This window comes from Mus caroli, unplaced genomic scaffold, assembly GCF_978045245.1.
Source record: "Mus caroli unplaced genomic scaffold, Mus_caroli_1 scaffold_10, whole genome shotgun sequence".
NCBI classification, from domain to species: Eukaryota; Metazoa; Chordata; class Mammalia; order Rodentia; family Muridae; genus Mus; species Mus caroli.
The window spans coordinates 84,578,127-84,588,438 of record NW_028227265.1 but is presented as its reverse complement, the minus strand read 5'-3'; the positions used below and the strand labels follow the sequence as shown (position 1 = coordinate 84,588,438).

General features: G+C 41.0%; 1 protein-coding gene across 22 annotated transcripts in view; it reads left to right on the top strand.

The window, feature by feature from the left end:
* Window positions 1-345: 345 nt before the first annotated feature.
* The window catches only part of Sorbs2 (sorbin and SH3 domain containing 2), a 136,463-nt gene continuing 126,496 nt past the window's right edge, over window positions 346-10,312 (top strand). For 6 of the 22 annotated variants that reach the window (XM_085843980.1, XM_085843977.1, XM_085843975.1 and 3 more), the window contains exon 1: window positions 6,509-6,564. The gene's annotated coding sequence lies outside the window, so the exon portion shown is untranslated. Of the gene's footprint in view, window positions 361-6,508; window positions 6,565-10,312 lie in introns of those variants that run through there. The other 16 variants (XM_085843983.1, XM_085843984.1, XM_085843981.1 and 13 more) reach the window with 9 other exon arrangements.

Below are 10,312 nucleotides of genomic sequence, written 5' to 3'. Positions count from 1 at the left end.
TTTATGAAAACTGAACCAAGCATTGCCCTGTGCCCACAGTAATGAATGTCCTGACAGCATATGTATAGCCACCTGTCAGCACGGGACAAGCCCCCTCTGATGAATTGACAGGACCACACTTCTTCTTTCTGCTTCCTCGCCACATAAGACACACACAGAGGACTTGTGTTTCGTCTGCAGCTCCGGGTTTCCATCATTTATTTTTTATAGCGCCGGCACTAAACCAGTTGGAACAGATGAAGGCTGTTATTTCGGACTCGGTACATCACCGTGCTGATTTGCTGTTCCTTGGAGGCACACTTAGTGAGTTGGATTTTTATCATTTTTGTCATGGGAGACCTGGCTCGTCAGGATGTAAGTGTAAGTGTCTTGAGCTGCTTCATAATTTCCATAATGTAAATGCTTAATTATTTCCTATGCATGGCGGGGGAAAGGGCTGCGTCAGAGTAAGAAGAGAGGCAGACGTTAAGGTTATTGGTAGGACTTCTGGCAGGACGGCAGGAGAGTGGAGACAGCAGAAAAACTTGTCACGTCCTCTTGTTTCCCAATAGATCACCAATTTTTGAGAGATGCTTGGTTTGCCGGAAACAGCTGTGTGGCCTTTCAAAAACAGATTGCCATGCAGTTTCAGAGATGTTTGTATTTCTCATCTTTATGGGCTCTCTAAATACAATAGACCAGCAGTTTTAGGCTTAAAAGGGGAGGGCAATAAGAACTTTCAAGAGAGAATATTTTAAAGGAATCATGTGTAATGAACTAGAAACTTTCCTCCCACCCTTAAACACACACCCCGTCACACACCAACAGAGCAACAGTAACTAAAAATTAACCTGCTAACTGGTAATAGCCCATTCCAACTTAGAAGTCTTTTTGTCTGCAGTGGGCTTGGTGTGAGGGTAGTTCATCATCCAAAAGGAGTGTTAAACTTTAGGAGATAGAATGCGTTAGGTTTATTTCCCTATGAATATTTAGCACACTTCAAGGTATAAATATTGCTGCTCTTTCAAGCATCTTTCCACTTTGCCCTGTTTCCAACATTCAAGACTCCTGACTCCTTACTCAGCGGTTTGACTTTGCAAATGCAATTAGCAAACTGAGATGGTAAAAGAGAAAATACTTAAGCATAATACTTATGCTGCCCTGTTTTCTAGTGCTCCCTGCTTCACCTCAAAACAGAATCGATAGGGCACCAGGGGAGGAATGGATCAGGTCAGCTCTAGGCGGCTTTATGCACTTTCTATTAAACTTGACGGCTAATTTGCAAGTTCACACTTATTAAAAGCTAGGGTTCTTGAAACTCTGGCAGCTGAACCCTCCCAACTATGCACTTAGAAAATGGAGCTCAGAGAAGAACCTTGCATCAGGACCCTAGCCCAGGTATTACTATGCTCAAAGACAGAAATTAATTCTCGTTTCATGCTTTCTAGTAAAAGGACACAGCGAGGCAAAGTAGGAAGAAGCATTAGGTAAGAAGCCAGAAATCCCCATTGAGAGCCTCGCATGGAATTCAAAACTTGTCATTTCATCTGAATTCACAAAATCGTCCTAAGCAAGAATTCCTCCTTAGGCCCACTGATGGGATGTTTCAAATGCCTTTTCTATATAAAGACGTATTTAATCTGATAGAGCAAGTGACATTTTTATAACCCAGAAAAAATTATTTATTCTTGGAAAAGGAAAAAAAAAATCCTGGACATGCGGCCAGATATGGGAAAAATATATTTAGGGGGTGACATTTTTTGGCATGAAGTAGAAAGGAAACAGTTTTGTTTTGTTTTTTAATGAAACATTTGGCAAGGCAGAATCTTAGAACTATTTCTAAACTTGTCCATTTGCAAAACCTCCCAGACTGTTTTGCTTTCTCTGCTATGGGAGAAGGAAAATCCCTTGGCTGGGATGGGCTGAGTCCCATGGCTCATAGAAATTGGTTAAATGAACTAAACTCCTGTTGGAATGCCTAGCCTGTCATCGGCTCTGCATCAAAATGAAACACATGGCATGGAGAGAGAGAATCAAAACCAGATAATGTGCAAAAAATAATTTGAATAGCCCTTGAAGGTTAGCAACACATTCATTTACATAACACATACACATGCATACACACACACACCCCACATACATAGACGCATTCATACACATATATACTTACACTATACACATACACACACATATATACTTATATACATGCAAACACACATATACACATATATACCACACACACATACATACACTACACATATATGCACATATACCACACACATACAAATATACACACCACATATACACACATATATACAAATACACACAACACACAAATACAAATACACACTTACACACAACACACAAATATACCACACACACACACATACATACACTACTTACTGCTTTAAATTTCTTTTTTAGAGAGAGTTGGACAGGCTCCTATGCTCTGACCCATGTGCATCTCTTCAGAGCGAATGCTGCTCTCATGAGGAATCTTGGCATCCTGAACTTTTGGGGCTCATGGTGCTGGGAAGAAATAAAATGTGTATTTTAGTAAAAGTATCTCAGTGGCGCTAAGGACATAAGACAGTGAACCTAAGAATATCAGTATACCTGGCCCACAAATGTGGATGATGCATTCATCCAGCTCATCACAGTATTTGCTCCTAATACTGCACCAAAGCATCCCTCTCTGAGCCAAGGACAAGCATAGGCTAGGGATGGAGACAACATGGAAACCACAAGAACGTGCCTCAGTTTCCTTCCTTCAGCCTGTTATTTTCTTTTTCCAGTGCCTCTTATCTCAGTGTAGAATGGAGCTTAAATCCATGTTCACGGAGCTCACTTGGGAGCCAGGTAACCTGCTCAGGATTAGTAAACAACTGGACTTGTGTCTCCTCAAGGCTCAACACAGACTTTTTCTGTACACCAAGAGGAATACAGGCAGGCTTGTTGACTGGACGGAGGGTGCTGCACTGTTAACCTGTGTTCTGTTTTACTAAGAGCTGAGCATGAGTCTAGTGGACAGAGGTTGATTTTATAGAAATGTTGCTCTGTCAGTGGGGAAAATAAAATGTTAATCTCCGCAAAGGTGTTAGGTCTTCACCCATGTTTGGCCACATACACAGGGTCTCTCTCCTTATATCAGAATCAACATAGCTGCAAGCTTTTCGTCTTCTAGGACATTGATGTTTTGTCTAGAGTGTTGTTGTGTGTTATGGGGTATGTGTGTGACAGAGTCCCCTCTTTTTTCCATTTCTAAATTGAATCTAAAGTCCTTTCAACTGCTCCTATATTACCACAGCTCTTCTTAAACAGCCTAGGCAATCCAGGGAAAGCCAAGGTGTGCACGCTTGACATTGACTGAGGAAAGATGTGTGACCCTGGGCTCCGGGTGGGCTACCTGCCTCCACTGCCATCTTCTCTCCATCAGTTTGGGGGAGAGGTCAAAGGTCAGACTTGGGTCAATACAGTTCTTTTGTCAGCGGCTGTTTTAAGTTCCAAACCTGAAACCTGAAGGCTGTGGAAATACTAAGGCCAGTTGCCAGTTAGAACAATCATTGGGAAATCTACCTTCCTTTCTCGCTCCTCTTAAGTGAGAAAAGTATTGCTTTTAAAGCAGACATACTTAGAGAAAAATGGAGAAAACGGTGGGCTAGCATCAATGCTGGGCCCTTACTTGGGTTATCTCTCTCCAGTGACCATTCTTAGAAGCTAGGGTGAAGTGGGTATTTCCAAAAGCAGCCCACAGCAAGGGTATTTTAATCACGCTATACTTGACATGCTAAGCTGGAGTTTTAGAATGTTAGCTTAACAATGAGACAGTGGAAAAAACCATGCTGGTGAGCATGCTTGCATTGGGAAGTGCAATGAATCCTGCTTGCATGGTGAAAACATTTCTTTTTACCATCATATGGACTATCTTTTTTTTTTTAATTTCTCAAGTTTGTGCTGAAGATGAGATGTTATTGAGGTGATATCTTCTGACACCCCAGTGGATTTGCAGAAAATAAGTAGCAAGCATAAATAAGTTAGCCTTAAGTGTAGTCCAGAAGGGACAGGCCTCTTGCTATCAGGAGGGTGTGTTAGGGTGGCGTTAGGCTAACGACCTCTAAGAATAACTGTAGAAAGTGATAGGGATGGTATCCTCCATATACCTGTAGTTAACTACAGAGAGTTAGTGAGCATTTGCCTCATTTAGAAAGGGTATTTCCTGGATTCTCAATTCTGTACTGTTGTGGGTATGAAACTATAATGGGATCATTAGCATGGTGGATGGCATTGATTTTAACCCTTCCTTAACCTCCCCTGCACAGCTCTTCTCTTACCTCGCCTTGCCTGGGGAACATACAACTACCCAGACTCTCACGATCAGCTTCTGTAATGCTCTCAAGACTCACATAACAGGAACGACCCATTTCTCACCTGTATGGCTGCCTTAGGTGCAAGCACGCCTTATTGCTATTTAATAAAAGACTAGACTTGTACATCTTCAGGATCAGTCAGATTTTTGAGAACATTTCAAAATATAGAGTAATTGAGTCTTTGCTGACTCTATAGTCAAGCTCTCAAGAAGCAATGTTTACAAAAACCACTTAAGACTATGACAGCAGGTCCCTTTCATGGCAGTGGCAATGGCTGCCTATCTGAGTGCTGAGTTCAGAGCCAGGCTGGTGTGCAGGAGATCCGTCCCACTACTGAGGCCTGAGTAACTTGGCCCTGGCCAGGGATCTTCTTCTAATTTGTAAAATGGGGAGACATGGCACCTGGCTGTGACTCTATTTCCAATTTGTAAATGCGGCAAAGGCAATGGTGGGCCCCATCATGTCTGCTATTGGAAGCATAACCTGGTTTAACGTGAGCAACTTGGGAAAGAGCTTTATGACAGCAATTTCAGTAAGTGCTCACTGCACGGATACCGTGATTGTCTTATGGTGAACTCAGCAACACTAAAATTGTGCTAAAATACTAAAGCCTAAACATTTTCCAGGATTGTCTATTAGCCATTACTGTTAAATGAGTTGAATTTCATCAAGGTGTAGGTGCAGAATTTTAGATATATGTTAGTAGACAGTTTGTGACTATTCTACGTTAAAGGCACACACATGCACATATTCACCCACAGACATACATAGGGTCAAATGTTTCAGGGGGTAGTGTAGGGATTTACAAACATCTAACTTAGAAGCAAATGCAGTCTCAGCGGGATTAATCACCCAGTGCTATTTGCAAACAGAGAGTTTAAACTGAAGACTGGAGGGGACTTGGGGCAGGGCAGCAACTGCGTGCCTGCCTGTGTTGTTTGCCCTTTCTCCTCATCAGAGTGGTTCTCTTTAGGAAAGAAATGCTTTTTTCTCAATTCACAGCTATCTACAAATAGTATTCCTCCCAGAAGGGAGAAATAATTTACAGTGAATCATCTGATGCAAGCATCCTAGAATGTCAAAATGATGGACTGCTGTTATAAGAATATCTACCTACAGAATCACACACGACTTGTCACTGTGGAATCAAGCCATCCCTTAAAACAGGCTGACATCGAGAGTGGAAGACCACAGAGAAGTTTCCCCTGGCTCCAATGTATACACAGCACTTCCCATAACCATAGGTCCCTCCTTTATCTTAAATTTCTACTGCAGGAGTAAACATTGTAGTTTTAAAAACCAAGACACTTGCTTAAAATACTTTATGATTTACCTGAAAGGAGAGACTGTTCTGCCCCTGTCAGTACATCTCGGAGAGCCTTATACAGTTAGATGAGCTACTGCACTGCACTCTTATATATTGCAGAGACTCAACCAGCCCTAAAAGATGATTTTCAGTAAGCAAATGTATAGTAATAAAGGAAATGCATTTCTAATGATAGGGAACAAGAAGTTACACTTTAGCTCTTAGGAGTGGAGAGGTGTGAAAGTGCCCGGTGGGGTCCGCAGGGCAAGCTCTGTGGGATTGCCTCTCTCTTCTGGCTCTGTATTTCTCTCCTCTCCTGCCCTAGTCTACACATGTCTAGGATGGACTAGAAAAGCTCAGTCTGGGGTGCAGGTCTGGAGTGTGGAGTGTATGAGCAGCATAGTCCTTGCTACCACGCCCCATGGTTCCATTTTATTAAACGCTGAGCAGTGGTCACATCAATCCTTGTGAGGAAAAATGTATTAAATAAGGATCAAGAAGAAAGGAAATGAATCAGGAAAACATGGCAGGGTCTAAGACAATCAACACTGCTCACTTCATGATCATCTGATGTGATCCAGAGTAAAACAGACTGAGTTTACTAACTTCAGATAGCTATAAATCTGTACAGACTAGCTGTGGTATGTAATGGATTCACAATAACAAATGCGTTCGCACAATTTTCTCTCAACATTTTTTTCATCTTTTGGGGAAGTGAACATCAAAGCTTTGTAATGAACAAAAGATACCCTGATAAAGTTAGGCTTAGCTTGGTTATATCTCACTGCTATTTTGGTGACTGTGTGGTTGACAAGCAGATCCCACCCACCTATTCATTATAACATTTCTCTTCTAGAGCCAGAATAGGACAGACTCATATACCATTCTGATCTGGGTGCATTTCTTCAGAAGGTATGCTGCTCTCATGGGAAACCTTGGTGGCCTGGGCTTACGGTACTGGGAAGAAGTTTAATGCATGTACATTAGTAAAAAGATACTGCAGTGAAGTTAAGGAGATAAGACAATGGAGAAAAGGATATACACCCGCCTTGATCTCTCCTTGACCTCTACTGCTGTAATTCCCAGAAGAAGGACTACTACCTTGAGATTTTGCACAGATAACTGTTTTTAAGCTGATTCAGAAAAAAATCCCTAGGGGACTGCAGAGGAAGGGAGGGAAGGACAGAATCTCAAGAGAACTTTCTTTTTGCTTAGTGATTGTGTTTGTTTACTTAGGGATGCTAGGGGTGGAACTGAGGACCTTGGGCACGCTACCCAACTCACGTGTACTCTGCCACCAACTCACCTCCCAAGCACACACGATGAAATCTCTTGAGTGGGTTGTAAAAACAATGAAAGAGTAACTTCATTCTACCCTTGTCCTAAAAGTGTTTTCATTCTCATAGAGATGCCAGCCAGAAGAAAATTATCCCCGTCATCAGGCATGCCCAGACCCAGCTTCCTGCCCACTTGGGACAGTGCAAAGTTGTCAATTACAGATGGGGCGATATTTATGAAATAACATGGCCAGTTAGAGATCGACTTCAAATAATGTGACTTCTTTCACTGACAAGCCATTTGAATATCTAGTACTAACTTCCTTCTGACCTTAATCCATGTTTGTCATTGCAAACTGTTAGAAAATACAATACACATTGTAACTGCTTGATTCTTCCCTACCAACTTTAGAGGACATGAACAGCTTGACCTATCTTCCACTCAAATAGAACATGGAGATAGTCCAGTCATGTGCTTGCCTTGGCCACCCTTTTCCACAGTGTGGAGTGGGGCATGCATCTCAACAACAAAACTAAAACCAAAGCCAAAACCAAAACTAAAAAGGAAAAGAAAAACATAAAAACAAAAATCCCCCAAAACAAAATAACCAAATAAACAAAAACAAGCAAACAAACAAACAAACAGAATCCACCTCTCGGGCCTTTTTCAACATCATCAGTTTTAAACTTTCTCCCCATTGCTCAATTCTGCAAATGTTATAACCCAAAGCCAAACATTCTCCTCTCTAGCCCTTTTTGATTTTTTTTTTAACTTTAAAACATAACTTCTTTAGTTAAAGAGCTTACTCACACAGTAGCTGGTCTAACAAGACTCCATATTAAGGAAAGACTCAAACACTTTGAACATCTAGTGAATAATTGTGAACATATATAAGGTAAAGAAGAGACCGCCTGTATAGATTTAGGTGACTTCTGAGATGTGTCTGATGTTAGCCAGGCCTGAGCTGCACTGGTCCCCACACTCAGGTGGGACTCAAACATCAAGATCATGTCACAAACTTCTCCCTTGCTAGTGACCGCATCACCTTTCACCTCTAAGAAGTCTCCCTCAGGAAAGAGTCATGAGGTTTTTAATTTAATTTAATTTGGTTCATAATTCCAAAAATGTTTTCTTCATATCATTAATGATCTGATGTACTTTTAAATTGTTGGAAATTTGGAGAATATGCACCAGTATTCACTATGTATATGGTATTATATAACATTTTAATGTTCAGAGTTTACTGAGACATATTTCAGTGGTGATGTTATAAAACTCTGTGGGTTATTTTCAATGTTAAAACATCTTTTGTTCTCGCTACTTGTTCGTGCAACCATTCCATGATACTCTCTGCTTGTTAATGACAGTGCCTGACTACCTATAACTTCTCAGTAGGTAGAATACACTTTTTTTTTTTTTTACCATATAGACACTTAGAGTCAACACTTTGAAGCCCTCCAAAGAGCTTCTAATACAATTTCATGGTTTTTCAATCTTTGCCTCAATGGGATCCAGAATTGAAAATGGGCAGAGACCTCATTTCTTTGGAGTGTCACTACCCCATGCTTCTTGCTATTAGGGTCATCTTGCTTGCTTGCTAGCTACCTGGCTTCCTCTCTCTCTTCTTCTGAAATTGCTTATATAATATACCACTGAGTAATATTCACAAATTCACCTTCATATACACACACCCAGTGTTGAGTTCCTTAATTTTCATATCCCCTTGGGTTAAATCAGAGTTGAGTCCTTGGGTTGCTAATTGACAGAAGACTCAAGAGTCTATACTTCAGCCAGATATTAGCTTTCTAAGATCATTGAAACAAAGTACAATAATCTGGTAACTCTGTTATCTCCCAATTTCCAAGTCTAGAACAATAACATTAAGGAGTTAAGAGGGCTATGTTGCCTCTGAGACTGTTTTAGGGAAAATTCCTTCTTTGCTTCTTCTAAGGCTCTAGTGACTTCTAGCAATTCTTGGCGTCCCAGGACTGTGGTGACAAGATCATAGTCTCTGCCTCTGTGATCACACAAGTCTTCATGACTGTCTCCACATCAACCTCAATGTCTTTCTTGCCCTCATCCCCCTTGATAATAGTCATTGCATTTAGGTGCCCTACTCAGTTAACTTTGCATCTATAAGGATGCTACTTCTAACCAAGGCCACCTTCATGGATACTGAGGGCTATGAATGCTGACTTCAGCATAGTTTCTGGGAAAACACAACTCATCCAACCATAGTGACTGTTAGACATGGAGTCTCACCAAGCAGAAAACAGCTTCAAAATATCTACTGCAAGTTCAAAGCTTCCCAATCTCAACCATCACCTCCCAATCTCAACATTCACTTTCTTCCACACCCAGACAGCTAATCCACTCTGTAGGATCTAGGGAAAAAACTTGGGCATCTGTTCCAAGTTATTTGTAAGCAGAGCTAGAATACAGGAGAGTAGTGGAATAATAGTCCCTCAGTATCACCCAGGTACTTTGGTTCTCAGACAACACTTGAACTCCTAAAGAACATAAAAACATCACCCTACGTCACTTTTTCCTAGGTGCTATGAATCTCCTTGTAATTGGTCCCTTTGTTTTTAATTATTTCTGTCATACTTCAGTGCCATTCCTATTCACACACTGTATCCGAGATAATCCTCTAACAGGATGGAGTTTTCTACATCCTAACATGTTCTTTGATTGCCTTGACTTTGGAGAGCAAGGAAATGCCCTGGAATTTTTTGCTGTCATGAAAACAATTTAGAAGGTCATTGGTCTCCACTGAATTTTTCCATCTTTGCTGATGGTTTATTTTGTATAGGAAAAATTTTACCTCCTCCATTGTAAATCATGGTTTTTACATGTACATGCTTTTAAAGGAAGGTCACCCATCGGGGCACAGTTATAAGTTTGTGGGATTTGTTTGCCAGTAGTATAACCAATACTAGTCTGTGTGCTAGTCTTCCTGAAGCAAAAAATATGGATGGGTGGTTGAGTGGGTGGGTGGGCAGATGCAGAGACAGACAGGTAAGTAGATGATAAATTGATGGTAGACACAGAAAGAGAGAGAAAGAGAGAGGGAGGGAGGGAGGAAGGGAGAGAGAGAGAGAGAGAGAGAGAGAGATGGGTGGATGGATAGATAGATGGGCTTACAGATATTGGTAGGTGACAGACAGACAGTTCTTCCTAGTCTTATTGTAACAGTTTTTAGTATAATGACAAAGAGCATCTCACTGAAAAATGAATACCAAGAGGCTTAATTAGGCATGACACTGAAAGTGTATTTTATAAATATTTTCTAAGTCGATAGGATAGGAAGTGATTAGTGAGGTGGTTGTTTTGCCTTATGCTGTTTTAGAGCCCACTGACATTCCTCATCGGCATTAACCAT